This window comes from Equus asinus, chromosome 10, assembly GCF_041296235.1.
Source record: "Equus asinus isolate D_3611 breed Donkey chromosome 10, EquAss-T2T_v2, whole genome shotgun sequence".
Classification (NCBI taxonomy): domain Eukaryota; kingdom Metazoa; phylum Chordata; class Mammalia; order Perissodactyla; family Equidae; genus Equus; species Equus asinus.
Window position 1 is genome coordinate 33,158,766 of NC_091799.1, and position 15,903 is coordinate 33,174,668.

General features: G+C 36.7%; 1 non-coding gene across 1 annotated transcript in view; it reads left to right on the plus strand.

The window, feature by feature from the left end:
* LOC106826881 (uncharacterized) overlaps nt 1-12,878 on the plus strand; it is a 52,665-nt gene extending 39,787 nt beyond the window's left edge. The window contains exon 4 of the transcript XR_011506565.1: nt 12,135-12,878. This is a non-coding gene — a transcript (uncharacterized protein). The remainder of the gene's footprint in view (nt 1-12,134) is intronic.
* The last annotated feature ends 3,025 nt before the right edge of the window (nt 12,879-15,903 follow it).

Here is a 15,903-nt window from a genome sequence, read left to right on the forward strand (position 1 = left end):
GCTTTTCTAATAGCTTAAAGTAATTTGAGATCCTAATGCATTCAGCAGATGAAGTGCAAATCTGCGTCTTCCTCCAAACACCTACTGATCTTTTTCTAATGCAAAAGAATATGAGCCAAATCTAAGATGTAAATTGTGTACCTATTTGTACCTTGTGGAACACACAGCTTATCTTGCTAATGAATTGTTATGGTAGAGTGGAAGGGCGACATTATGATATAATGGCATTATGGTATAGTGAAAAAGCACAGGAAACTAATAATCAGAGAAACCTAAGTGAAATAACACTTCATTGCTTAATAGTTGAGTGACCTTAGACCTTTTATTTAAGCTTTAGAGCTTTACTTATTTCAATCTTAAAATGAGAATAGCCAGCTTTGGTGGTCTAGTGGTTAAGATCTGGCACTCTTACTGCTGTGGCCCGGGTTCATTTCCCGGTCAGGAAACCACACCACCCATCTGTCAGTTGGTTGTCACACTGTGGCAGCTGTGTGTTGCTGTGATGCTGAAAGCTATGCTACTGGTATTTCAAATACGAGTAGGGTCACCCATGGTGGACAGGTTTCACTGGAGCTTCCAGACTAACACAGGCTAGGAAGAAGGACCTGGCCACCCACTTCCGAAAAAACTGGCCATGAAAGTCCTGTGAACAGCAGTGGAGCATTGTCTGAGAGAGCACCAGAAGGTGAGAGGATGGAGTAAAAGACCAAGCAGGGTTCCGCACACAGGATTGCTAGGAGTCAGAATTGACTGGATGGCACTAACAATAATAATGCCTAGCTCTTAAGATTGTAGTGATAAAATTTAGTATACTTGAAGGACTTGCCATGTAGAAGGAACTCAGAAAGTACGTTGCTGCTTCCTGTGTGGATCCACAGAAGTAAATTTCCTAATTTGCACTGTAACTACATTGTTTGTGCTGAATTTGAATGCTTCTAAATAATGCTGTACCATGTCTAGTAAGCAGTTTGGGATATTCTGCTTTACTTCCTTTATGGTATAGAAATTACTCTTTTGAATGTGCTTTTTTTTTTTAAAAATATCTTCTCAAGGTGAAGGAGTAAAACATATTCACCTGCCAAATAAATTAGCTAAATACTCTTCTTGTCTTTTGTGCATGGTAAATTCCATGAGTGCATTTGGAAGATAGATTAAAACTACGAAGTATAAAAAAGTCCCTTTAAATTGATCTGAAATGAAGTTGAACTTAGCTGTGTTTCTTCTTATGTCAGTAGTGTACAAACTTTTCAAGTTTGCAATGTCATTTTTTCCCACCTTAGTTATATTTTAGGGAATCTGTTGAAAAAATGCATGTGCCATATCAATTTATAGACTCCTTGCACACAATTTACAGCCCTCCACAGTTTCAAATCTGTCAGATTGGGAAATACTGCCTTTTGGGAGACATTTTGGGGTTGAAAGAGTCTTATTTAGATCAGGGAACTCAAATCCTTCCTGTGGCTCTCTGCTGATTTATTTTTCAGGACACTGTGCTTCCCCACACTCCAGATAAATCCTCAGCATTCAGATAATGAGCACCAGTTTCAGCACCCTGCAGGTTTAGCATTCACTTGGGGTCAGAGGAAAGGGCATTTTCACATCCTCTTGTTTTATCTGTCACTGTCTATGACAAACAGCTCACCCAGGGGTATTGGACAGTTAATGGGCTTACAATTTGCTATTTCCTTCAGTAAAAAGGTGAGTAGAGAATTACATATTGTCAGGTCAACGTAATGACTTACAATACTTTCTGTGTGTGTGTGGAGGGTGTGCAGGTGGGGGGGTACTTATTGCTTTGTCTAATTTTGGCTCAATGGGACTGATAATATTTAAAAATCTTCTTTCTTTTCTTATAACCCAAATCTGGGGACCCATCTGACAAATTCATACATCTAAAAATCAAAAGATAATACAAGTCTAACTCAAAAGCATTAAAAAATGATGTTGATTTTTACTGTTGTTTTCTTGTGGATATGGAAGAAGGGATTTCAACGCACACTTTAGAACAAAACTTCTTACAAGTCCTCTGTAAGCATCTTTCTTCCCTAAAGTTTCACTCCATATGGTAGCGACTCTGTTTCTCCCCTTTCTCTTTCTCTTCTACACCCTTTCCCCGAAGTGCTTCATCTCCTTTTTCATCCCTGCTCAGAATTCTACCAGCATATCTCATTCAGACATTAATCAAGAAAAGGCAAGCTGAAGGCAGTGAGCCAAATGAAAACCCAGTCCTGATCATTCTTGTCCCCCAAGGGTGAGAGCTTCCATTCATCTTACAAGTCTATAGTGGAATCACACGGTAGGATGGAAAAAGCACTGAATTACTGAATTAGGACTCAGAAGACTTCTGCCACCAACAAGTGGTGTGCCACTTATTTATTAATAAACTTATTTAATGGTGAACTCCATCTTCCTCCTTCTAATATGGAGCTAGTAATACTTATCTACCTCATACGGCTGTAGGAAGATCAAATTCAATGGTGCATGTAGTCAAAGTACTTTGGGAATTGGAAACTACTTTGATGCTGCCATGAGTTCTAGAATGAGAATGTGATGGTTGCAAGGGGTCTTAGAGTTATCTACTGCTACCCTTTACTTTAACAATGGGGAAATTAAAACCCAGAAAGTGTCATAACTCACTCCAGGCCATAAAGATAGGTAGAAGCAAAATCAGGTTAGAGCCAATATTCCTAGTATTAGAGACTAGAGTTAGAATGAGTTTTCAATAGTTCAGTAATGAATCAACCATAGGTTGATCAATTGGCTGTCAGTGCTAGAAGTGATGCTAGCAAATCAAAGGTGTAAAGGAGGAACAGAGTCAGAGACATTGCTGATAGTGGACAAGAAGGGAAAACAAGATGAAACAGTGCAGGAAAGAGTGATGAGTTGTCATGAGAGGGTGGCTGGGGACTTTAGGGAGTCAGTAGCTTTTGTTATTCTACCTATTCTAAAATGCTACACAAAGATATGTTTCGTTTGAAGTATCCATTTATTTTGAATGATTAATGATAGATTATCCACTCAAATTGAACTGCCTAATTCCCAGTCTTAATCATGGCTATATAACAGCTGTGGATATGTGTCAGAGATTCATTTACTGGAATGAGAAAATTTCCCTTACCCATGAGTCATGAGAATCTTCTTGTCACTGGGGTTTTATTTTGATGAAGCCAGAGGTTAAGCAATTGGTAAGTTATTTGGTTCCTGATGTCCAGATTCTCACAATCTGCCTACGTTATCTGTTGTTTATCGTTTAGTCTTGGGTTCTCTACCACTTGGGTGAATACACCTCAGATGAGGCAGTTCATTCTCTTCTTGTAATGGGCAATGTTATGAGAGGCCTGATGACCAGATAGTTGCTAGGTAAGGAGTTGCACTCTAGACACCAGATTGATGCGTATTAGGAATGAAATTAGCTGGTTTATTTATATTTCTTTTGTGTTTTTTTCCATTTAAATGTCACATGGTGTGTTCTTAAACCTTATTTTATCATCAAGGTTTACCATTTTTCTTAAGCAATTTCTTCAAGGGAAGTTTCATTACCTCTTTCTTTGAAATGATACTCTCCATCTGTTTTTGTTGGCAAGACAAGGAACAATTTCCAGTACCCAATTAAAGTTATGCAGGCTGACTTTCATTAATATGTCACTAAACATTCCTAACTGTTGTACATTATTTACTTAGAGAATAAAAAATCAAGGTCCCTTGATAGTCACTTTCTGAACTTTCTGGAGTTTACATATATTCTGAGGCCTCTCTTTAGAGGTACTAACGCTTTTTTCTTGTTATGGAGAAAGCAGTGTTTCATGTGAGAGACAGTTCCTTGGAGAGCTCTGTGTTTAAAAGGTGAGAGTAATAAGCTTATTCAGGTTCTTACCATGAGTATAAGTAGACGGCTGTGGTTAAAGTGTGTAACTTTAACACACATTCATGGTTTAGACTGTCTTCTTGTACAATTTTGAGGTTCTCATTGTCTCAAAGTGTATTTTGTCTCATCACATCCCAAACTCTTGAACCTATTCTCAGGATAGATTTAAGTACAATATGAATTTATCTGCTTGTTGCTAGATTTGCAACTCAACACAATTAATTTTATTCGAAAAACAGACTCTGAAAGGGACCTTTCCAATTATAACCTGGTTGGATTTTTCCTGAAAGAAATTGCCACTCACAAAGGAGATAGAAAAGGGGAACAGATCTTGAGAATGAGAAGAAATGATGTATTTTGCTCTCAGGCAGTAGTGGTTTGGGGGAGGGAGACACAGAGAGAGGAAAAGAGATGGAGGGAGTGAAGGAGGAAGGAAGGATGGAAGGAGGGTGGGAGGGAGAGAAAATATACATTTTAGACAGCAGGTTCTGAGATCTGAAATCCTCTTGGATCCAGTCATCCTGGTACTGACTGAGTCTAGGAGAAGATGGCTGCTTGTGGGTATGTATAAAGCCAAAATAGCTAAAGAGCAGAGTTGAATTTGGGCTATTGGTTAAGAGATCCAGAAGCCTGTGAGCCCAAGTGACGTGGACCAAGACAGTATAGCATGTGGCTGTGTTTCCCCTTTTATCTTTTTTGCCCCTCAAGTTTTACTTTAATGGAGTCAGTAATGGAGCAACTGGTAATTTATTTGGTTGATGGATGTCCAGATTCTTATAATCTCCCTACATGTGTTACTTATCTTTTAGTCTTGGGTTCTCTACCTCTTGGGTGAATAGACCTCAGATGAGTCTCATTTCCATTGGTAGAAAAGCCCGAACTGAGGGGACTGTGCCTGGCAATGGATACAGTTATCACAGAGCTGATGGCTTGAAAGATTTTGGTGGAGGTATGTGTGCCATTTTGCCATAAATCTATCAGGAAACAAGCTGTATCATGCCTAAGTGATGGAACCATCTGGGCTTTGAGAAAGACACCATGTGGTAATGTCAACCCTGGTGGCGGGAGGAAATATAGTTATCTGGTAGACAAAATTTTCTCTCTAAAAGGTACTAGTAATGAGGAATGAAGCCTTGAACTGAGTAGTCAATTCTTGGGGCTGGTAGACTTATCTTGGATGTGGTGGTGATATGTGGAGAGAGATGAAGGATTCAAAAATGTGAATTTGTTTTCTGTCCTAAGCTGCTAAAACAGGGAAATTTCCATTGCATGATATTAATTCTGTTGGATTTTCCTTAAAACTGGAAAATCAAGAAATCAACTTTGGATGATAGAGAATGCTTGTGTTTTTGTTACTACATTTGTTCTAGAATATATAGAAATTTCATAAAATGGTAAAATATGAAAGAAAATTCAGATAACAGGCCATGCTATAATACAAAAACTGGTGAATCCCAGAAGACTTTCTCCCACCCTGGGAGAAAGAGCTCATCCTACCAATCTCTGGTCAGTTTTATTTATCTGAAAAAGGAAATTGTGCTTGTTTTGAATGAAGCAAATAAATCTAGGAACTACTGTGATTTGTAGAAACAAAATTTACAATTCCAGGGTCTTAGTATTTACATGGTATTTGTCTAATTGGAATTTCATTTAATTGTGCATATTCTCAAACTAACATGCAATTTTTTAAAAAGCCATACAATTATACATCAGAGAACAAAAATTATGAATATGACTTGAGGAGGAAATATAGATTTTATGACCTTTTAACTCATATAACTTACCCTACAACCCAAAGGAGAAGAGCATCATGGAAAGACCATGACTGGAATCCTAGCAACCGAGATTTGAGTTGTTTTTCAGTGTGCCTTGAGCCCCAATTTCCTTATGTATAAAATCTACCTTGTTAAAAGGATAAGTCTTTTAAATAAAATTCCTGGCACCTAGTAGTTGCTCATTTAATAGTAACTATTATTAGTGTTTTTTGTTCCTGAATGGTGTATACATTCAGGTTCTTACATAATTTTTATAAAGATTCCTACATATTTTGCTGTCTTCTTCAGAAATAGCATGCATCATATTAGTAAGCCTTGGCAATTGATTATGTCAGTAACAAAAACCTTCTTGTTCAATTAAAGAGTATAAGATTATAAAAACTGTAACTTATGCATTGTTTATATAGATATAATTTTGTATTTATTTATAACTTGCATCTATGATTTCTGTTCAAATTGGGCACAAGGTCTAAATATTGGATTCACTGTTATCTAAAACCCATGAAAAGTTATTAGAGAGGGCAGTTAAATAGAATTTTGATGGGCAAAGGAAATGAAAAAATAATTTAGAAAAGTAATGCAGTTAAATAAATGTGGAAAAAAAATACATTGGAAATGAAAGGAAAGGAAACAGTAGGATACCACTTTCGATTTAATGAAATAGCAAAGAAAAGAAGGAAAATTGTAACCTAGAACTAAAATTTTTTAACTGGGAATACTCCAAATTTGAAGAGGGAGTAATGAAAATGATAATTTTTTGTTTTTGTTTTTGGTGAGAGTACATTTTTACGGGGAAAAAAGTCAAATTGAAAAGCTAACTTGATTATATATATCTATCAGGAATCAAAATTGTTTATTTACTTTGACTCAATTCCCAAACCCTTCTGAGAAGTTAGAATGCTTTGAGTCAGGAAAAGGCTATTGACTAAACCTGTTCCTTACAGTATTAGAAACAGTTAAATGTTTAAACCTTGAGGATAGTTCAACAATTTTTGTGTTCAACAAACATTCAACAAATATTACGAAGCCAGTGAAAAATCATGAAGACCGTGCGGCATATGAAAAATTGTTGATGATAAACTTTTAAGGAGAAAGGAAAAACAAAAATTAAATGCATACCATGGTAACAAGTGCAAAATTTTGAAATGTTCCTTCTTTGTTCTAGGAGAAGGCTGGTCTGGCTTATTTCTCAAGTCACTGATGCCCCTAAATCTAGCGAGTGATGGCCTCCCTTGAGTCCTCGTTCTCTGCTCCTGAAGTCAGCTTGCTTATAGAAAATACCTTTTGCCCTCTCTCTCATTCCTTTGGACCACACGTCATTACGCATTAGACTAAATTCTTTAAAGAGCAACTCTACCTAGTGTCTCAGCGTCCTAAGAGATTTTTAGACTCAGCCCTTTTATGTTAACCATTGACTGTCCGTGGGGCTCTAGCATAGGTCCTTAGGCGAAAGGGATGGTGTTGGTGAAAAATCTGAGTTGCATACACAATGCTATACTGAAGATGACCCCTTTCTTCCAGTCCCAACCCAGTGTGCTTGGCCTAAGCAGGTGTGCTAACTTTTCTTATGATGGGTTTTTAACAAAGAAGCTTCTCATTTTTGAGAGTAAATAGCTCTGTATGGGCCACTCTACCAAACAACCAGACATGCCCAAACTCATCTAAATTTAGAAAGAGCACGTTGTAAATGCTGTTATACCTGTACCACCCATGCTTCTTCATCCCTCAAACAAACTTTTGGGGGCATCTATAAGGCACATCGTGAGCTTTGAATAGACTATATTATGTAAAATCCTGACACACTTTTTTTCTGAATGAATTTGGTTGTTTACAAGATAGTTTTCTCTGGGTACCTTTGTTTTTGTTTCTTATACAATATAGTTTTAGTTCTGCTACTGAATGATTGTATAAACTCGGGAAACTTTTAAACTTTGAATTCTGAATTTGTGAAAAAGACAGGTAGATGTTGATGTTTTTAAGGCTCTCATGAGGAAACTCTGGGCATCTCGGTTAAGTTCAAAGTGAGCTTCCTATGGACGTTTTATCTTCCTCTCGGATTCCCAGGAACTCAACCTGTATTCCTACGCAACTACCTCCTTTCTCTGTTGGGGTTGTATAACCCTCAGATTTTCCTTGGCATAGGCTTTAATATTTTCAGGTGCTGTTTTATTTTTTTGTGCTGAATGAAAGCAATTGTTTCCTTATGGCTTCAAGTTTTCCTGTTGTGAGAACACAGAGTATAACCTAAGTAACAGTCTAGAATCTTAAAAAATCATCATAATTATGTTCCTAATCTACATTTCCCAAGTTCCCTTTTAACATGGTAACTGGAGATGTCTTTTAGATGGCGCTACAAGTTGCTTTTAGAAGACTGGGTTTCAGAGTAAGCTACGTAGAAGGGAGCCAGAGATATTGCTATTGCCAGATCTGGTGGAATTTTCAATCAGTTTTCTAATCTTATTTCATTTACTATTTTCATTTATTGTGAACATCTTTCTCTCTGTCCATCAGTCCATCCATCCCTCCTCCATTTATTTTTTAATTTGTTTGCTAGATTCTTTTTTCAGCTTTATTGAGGTATAAATGATGAAATTTTAATATATTTAAAGTATACAATGTAATAATTTGATATGTGTATACATTGTGAAAGGATTCACTATTGAGTTAATTAGCACATTCATCTCACATATTTACCTTTTTTTTTGGTGAGATACTTAAGTTCTGCTCTCAGCAAATTTCAGTCATACAATACAGTATTGTCAACTGTAGTCACCATGTTATACATTAGATCTCAGACTTGATTCATCATATACCAAAAATTTTGTATTCTTTTACTAGCCTCTCCCTATTTACCCCACTATTCTAATTTCTGGGAACTACCATTCTGCTCTCTGTTTCTATGAATTCAACTTTTGTTTTTCCTTTTAGATTCTCCATATAAGTGATATCATGCAGTATTTCTCTTTCTCTGTCTGACTTATTTCACTTACCATAATGCCCTCCAGATTCATCTATGTTGTGGCAAATGGAAGGATTTCCTTCTATTTTAAGGCTGAATAATATTCCATTATATACATATATCACATTTTCTTTATCCATTCATCTGCTGACACACGCATAGAATGTTCCCATGCCTTGGCTATTGTGAATAATGCTGCAATGAACATGAGAATGCAGATATCTTTTTGAGGTACTGATTTCATTTTCTTTGGATATATACCAAGAAGTGGGATTGTGGGAACATTTGGTAGTTTTATTTTGAATTTCTTGGAACTTCCATATTGTTTTCCATAGTGGTTGTACCAGTTTATATTTCCACCAGTAGTAGCAAGGGATCCTTTTCTGCCCATCTGCACCAGCATTTGTTATCTCTTGTCTTTTTGATGATGGACATCTTAACAGTGTAAGATGATATCTCATTGTGGTTTTGATTTGCATTTCCCTCATGATTAGTGATGTTGAGCACCTTTTCATGTACCTGTTGATCTTTTGTATATTTTCTTTGGAAAAATGTCTCTTCAGGTCATTTGCCCATTTTTAAATTAGGTTGTTTGCTTTTTTGCTATTGAGGTGTAAGAGTTCCTTATATATTTTGGATATTAACCCTTTATTGAATTTGTGGTTTGAAATATTTTCTCCCATTCCATAGATTGCCTTTTCATTTTGTTGATAGTTTCCTTTGCTGTGCAGAAGCTTTCTAGTTTTATCTGGTTTCACTTGTTTATTTTTGCTATTGTTGCCTTTGCTTTAGGTATCAAATCCAAAAATTCATTGCCAAGACCAGTCAAGGAGATTAGCCCCTGTTTTCTTCTAGAAGACTTACAGTTTCAGGTCTTATGTTCAAATCTTAATACATTTGAATTGATTTTTATGTATCATGTAAGAGAGGGGTCTGGTTTCATTCCTTTGCATGTGGCTATCCAGTTTTCTGAATACCATTTATTGAAGAGACTGTCCTTTTCCCATTGTATATTCTTGGCTCTTTTGGCATAAATCAGCTGACCATATATGTATGGATTTATTTCTGGGCTCTCTATTCTGTTACAATGATCTATGCATCTGTTTTTGTGCCAGTACCATATTGTTTTAATTACTATAGCTTTGTAGTCTAGTTTGAAATCAGGGAGTATGATGCCTCCAGCATTGTTGCTGTCTCTCAGAATTGCTTTGGCTATTTAGGATCTTTTGTGGTTCCACAAAAGATTGTTTTTCTAGTTCTGTGAAAAATGCCGTTGGAATTTTGATAGAGATTGCATTGAATCTGTAGATCACTTTGCGTAGTGTGGACATTTTTAACAGTATTGATTCTTGCAATCCATGAACACAGAATATCTTTCCATTTATTTGTATCTTCTTCAATTTCTTTTATCAATGTTTATATTTTTCAGTACATGCGTCTTTTACTTCCTTGGTTAAATTTATTCCTAAATATTTTATTCTTTTGGTGTTGCTGTGAAAGCCTTCTTTTTTTCTTAATTTATCTTTCTGATAGTTGTTGTTAGTGTATAGAAATGTTACTGATTTTTTTCCTGATTTTTGTATATTGATTCTGTATCCTGCAACTTTACTGAATTTTTTTATAAAACAGTTTTTTTGGTGGAGTTTTTGGGTTTTCTCTATATAATATCATGTTGTCTGTAAATAGAGACAGTTTTACTTATCTCCTTCTGATTTGTATGCCTTTTATTTGTTTTTCTTACCTCATTGCTCTGGCTAGGACTTCCAGAACTATGTTGAATAAAAGTGGCCAGAGTGGGCATCTTTGTCTTGTTCCTAGAGCCATAAAAATTGGGACACTAGATGTATGATCCAAACCCTTCACTCCTCAAGGAGAAGCTGAGAGTTGGGGATTCCCTCCAGATTGCATGGCACTGTGCTGAGGGTGAAGTTTATGATGAGAGTGTATCTCAGTTTTTCCTACCTGTTTCTACGTGGATATTTTCTTATTTGCCTGATGTGTAGGAGTCACTTAGATAGTTTCTGGATTTCTCTTAGAGGGAATTGCTCCATCTGTTGCTGTACATTTGATGTGTCTGGGAGGAGGGAAATTCAGGAGCCTCCTATGTTGCCATCTTGGTCTTGAGTCCCTCTTACAATTTATTGTTTAATGTGATAAATATAACAATATAATCACGTGCAAGATGAAGGGCAGCACATTGGAGAGATTGACTAATTCCAGGAAAGACTTCAGAGAGAAGCAGACATCTGAAAGAAAATAATTTTTTCTCAGGAAGACAAGAGAGTACAGAGAAATTTTAGGCAGAGGAAACAGTATATGCAAAAGTACAGAGATATAAAAGAGTGTGGTGTATTAGAGCCAGAAGGAGCGATCAGTTGGGTGAACAGAAGTCGCATCATAAAGAGCTTTGAGTGTCTTGCTAAAGAGCTTGGATTTGATATTTTTAAGAATGGGGAGCAATTGAAGGGTTTCAAGCTGAGGGAGGTGTGATTCTTTTTGTTCCTTAGAAGGATGACTTGATAGTAGGCAAGGCTGGAGGCATGGAGAGCAGCTATGAAGATGTCCAAGCAAGAGAAAATGGATATAGGTGTTATTAGTTGGAATGGAGAGAGCAGACAGATTTGAAAATATTTAGGAGATAAAATTGACAGAAATTGATACTTTTGCTATTGGAGATGAGGAAGAGAAAGGAATCAAGGGTTATATTCTTCTTCTGGCTTGGGAAACTCAATGAGTTTTGTGGCCATATACATAGAGGCACTGGAGGGGTAAGGACTTTGCATTAAGATTCCAGATTAGGCTCCTGTGATAGAGACCTCAAAACACAATTGCTTAAAAAAAAGATAAAGTTTTTTTTCCTCCTCTAAATGTCAGGACAGGTGGCCCAGTGAAGTCAAAACTTTTGGAGACCTAGGCTCCTTCTCACTTGTTGTTCTGTTATTCTCATATGATCTCCATAGTCAAGATCTAAGATGAGTGGGCCAGCCCTGGCCGTCATGGACACATTCTGTACACACATCTTCCCTTCAACGGCATGATTCAGAAGCTGAAGTGATTATTTCTGCTTATGTCCATTCTGCTCACATCCACTGACCAATCTTAATCACAAAGCCATACCTAGACGTGAAGGAGGCAGGGAAGTCTTAACTTGTGTGGCTATGTTCCAGTTAAAGTTCTGTTCTGTTATTAAAGGAATAAGGGAGAAAGGATAGTGGAGGACAGCCAGCAGTGTTTGCCATATATATGTTGAGTTTCAAGTGGAAATGTCCAGTAGGTGTTTGGAATGTATAGGCCTAGGTCTGAGCTGAAGGTAAGGAATTTGTATTTAGGGAACATTAACTCTTTTCCTTTGTCTCTTATGGCAGAGACTGCAAATTCTCCCCAAGTATCTATCCTCATCTTCCTGTGAGTAATAGGAGTTTTAGAAGGGCAAGCGCTGCTTAGCTAGAAATGCTACTTGCCAGCTTCATTTGCAGATGGGTGTTGCCATGTGATGAAAGAATGGACTTTTTAATGAAAATCTTTATTTTTTTAGTTCCCTGAGACTCTAAATGGAACAAGAAGAAGAGTGTGAGTCATCACGCTGGAGCAGTAGGAGAAGAGAGAATGTCAGCAACTCGGGGCATTGCACAGTTGGACCTGATGCCTCCAGCTTTCACACTTAAATTACTTTTCTTCAACTTTCTTATTTCTTTTTCCAGCCACCAGATTGGGAAGACCTTAAATTCACAGGGTTACATAATTCCCGTTTAACCAAGAGCAGGGCCCTTTTGTATGAAAACAACTTTTTAATGTAACTGTCATTTACATTTAATTATTTTAGGGAAGTAATTCTAGCCTTCATTTCCTTCTGCCTTGTTTTGTACTTATGTATGTGACAATTTCCACCACTAAACTGCCAGTCCTAAGACCCTTATCTAATTGATTCATGTTTGTACCTTTATGTCTGTCATGTTGTAGGTGCTGAACAAATGTTTCTTAAAGTGAATAAAACTAAGCACTATTGCTGACTCAATCAGTTGGTCAGAGTAGCAGCTCTCCTCTCTCACCTTTTCACCTCCATTGCTATCATATGTTCATTTGTGGAAAAAGGCAAAATGGAGATATTTAAAAGACCAAGAGAGCATAAAACTGCTTAAGAAATTGATTTGAAATACAGTCCCACCTAAACAAACAAGAAAAATCTCAAATAAGCAATCTTAAACTATACCCAACAGAACTAAAGAAGTAGAACAAAGCCCAAAGTCAGCAGAAGGAGGGAAATAATAAAAATTAGAGCAGAAATAAATGAAATTGAAACAAAAAAAAAATAGTAGAAAGGATCAATGAAACCAAGAGCTGCTTCTTTGAGAAGATAAATAAAATTGAAAAACCCTTAGCAGCCTCGCTAAGAAAAAAGAAAGAAGGCTCAAATAAATAAAATTAGAAATGAAACAGGAGAAATTACAACAGATACCACAGAAATACAAAGGATTATAAGAGAATGTGTGAAAAACTATATGCCAACAAATTGGACAATCTATTAGAAATGGATAAATTCTTAGACTTATACGACCGCCCAAAACTGAATCAAGAAGAAACAGAGAATCTGAATAGACTAATCATAACTAAAGACATTAAAACAGTCATCAAAAACCTCCCCCAAAATAAAAGTCCAGGATCAGATGGCTTCTCTGGAGAATGCTACCAAACATTCAAAGAAGATTTAGTATCTATCCTTCTCAAACTAGTCCAAAAAATTGAAGAAGATGGAACACTTCCTAACACATTTTACAAGGCCAACATCACCCTGATCCCAAAACAAGATAAGGACAACACAAAGAAGGAAAACTACAGGCCAATATCGCTGATGAAAATAGATACAAAAATCCTCAACAAAATATTGGCAAACCCAATACAGCAATACATCAAAAGGATCATATGCCATGATCAAGAGGGATTTATACCAGGGACACAGGGATGGTTCAACATCTGCAAATCAATCAATGTGATACACCACGTTAACAAAATGAGGAATAAAAACCACATGATCATCTCAGTAGATGCTGAGAAAGCATTTGACAAGATCCAACATCCATTTATGATAAAAACTCTTAATAAAATGGGTATAGCAGGAAAGTACCTCAACATAATAAAGGCCATATATGGCAAACCAACAGCAAATATCATATTCAACAGGGAAAAACTGAAAGCCATTCCTCTGAGAACAGGAACAAGACAAGGGTGCCCACTCTTGCCACTCTTATTCAACATAGTACTGGAGGTTTTGGCCAGAGCAATTAGGCAAGAAAAAGAAATAAAAGGAATCCAAACAGGCAATGAAGAAGTGAAACTCTTGCTCTTTGCAGATGACATGATTTTATATATAGAAAACCCAAAAGAACCCATTGGAAAACTATTAGAAATAATCAACAATTACAGCAGAGTTGCAGGGTACAAAATCAACTTACAAAAATCAGTTGCATTTCTATACTCTAGTAATGAACAAACAGAAGGAGAACTCAAGAATACAATACCAGTTACAGCTGCAACAAGAAGAATAAAATATCTAGGAATAAATTTGACTAAGGAGGTGAGAGACCTATACAATGAAAACTATAAGACATTACTGAAAGAAGTTGATAATGACATAAAGAAATGGGAAGATATTCCATGTACATGGATTGGAAGAATAAACATAGTTCAAATGTCCATATTACCATATCCATATTACCTAAAGCAACATATAGATTCAATGCAATCCCAATCAGAATCCCAATGACATTCTTCACGGAACTAGAACAAAGGATCCTAAAATTCATATGGGGCAACAAAAGACCCCGAATAGCTAAATCCTGAGAAAAAAGAACAAAGCTGGAGGCATCACAATCCCTGACTTCAAAATATACTACAAAGCTATAGTGATCAAAACAGCATGGTACTGGTACAAAAACAGTCACACAGATCAATGGAACAGAATTGAAAGCTCAGAGATAAACCCACACATCTATGAACAGCTAACCTTTGACAAAGGAGCCAAGGACATACAATGGAGAAAGGAAAGTCTCTTCAACAAATGGTGTTGGGAAAACTGGACAGCCACATGTAAAAGAATGAAAGTAGACTGTTATCTTTCGCCATACACAAAAGTAAGCTCAAAATGGATCAAAGACTTGAAGGTGAGCCCTGAAACCATAAAACTCCTAGAAGAAAATATAGGCAGTGTACTCTTTGATATGGGTCTTAGAAGATCTTTTCGAATACCGTGTCTACTTGGGCAGGAAAAACAAAAGAAAAAACAAATGGGACTTCATCAGACTAAAGAGCTTCTGCAAGGCAAAGGAAACCAGGGACAAAACGAAAAGACTGGGAGACATCTCCATCAACTGGGAGACAATATTTGCAAATCATATATCTGACAAGAGATTTATCTCCAAAATGTATAAAGAACTCACACAACTCAACAACAGAAAACAAACAACCTGATCAAAAAATGGGCAGAGGGTATGAACAGACATTTTTCCCAAGAAGATAAACAGATGGCCAACAGGCACATGAAGAGATGTTCAACATCACTAATCATCAGGGAAACACAAATCAAAACTATGTTGAGATATCATGTTATACCTGTTAGAATAGCTATAATCACTAAGACAAAAAATAACATACTGAAAGGATGTAGAAAAAAGGGAATCCCCATACACTGCTGATGGGAATGCAAACTGGTGCAACCACTATGGAAAACAGTATGGAGATTTCTCAAAAAATTAAAAATCGAAATCCCATATGACCTAGCCATTCCACTGCTGGGTATTTATCCAAAGAACTTGATCAACAATTCAAAGAGACTTATGCACCCCTATGTTCATTGCAGCATTATTCACTATAGCCAAGATGTGAAAACAACCCAAGTGCCCATCGACTGATGAATGGATAAAGAAGATATGGTATATATATACAATGGAATACTACTCAGCCATAAAAAGACAAAATTGTTCCATTTGCAACCATGGGTGGAACATGAGGGTATTATGTTAAGCTAGATAAGCCAGACAGAGAAAGACAAAGACCACATGATTTCACTCTTATGTGGAAGATAAACAAACACATGGACAAAGAGAACTGATTAGTAGTGAACATAGGGGAAGGGGTTGGGGTGGGCATAAGGGGTAAAGGGGCACATTTGTATGGTGACTGACAAATAGTAATGTACCGCTGAAATTTCACAATGTTGTAAACGATTACGACTGCAATAAAAAAGAAAAAGAAAGAAATTGCTTTGAGTCTATAGCAGGGGAGGATAAGAGGAGGTGAGATAGTGGGTT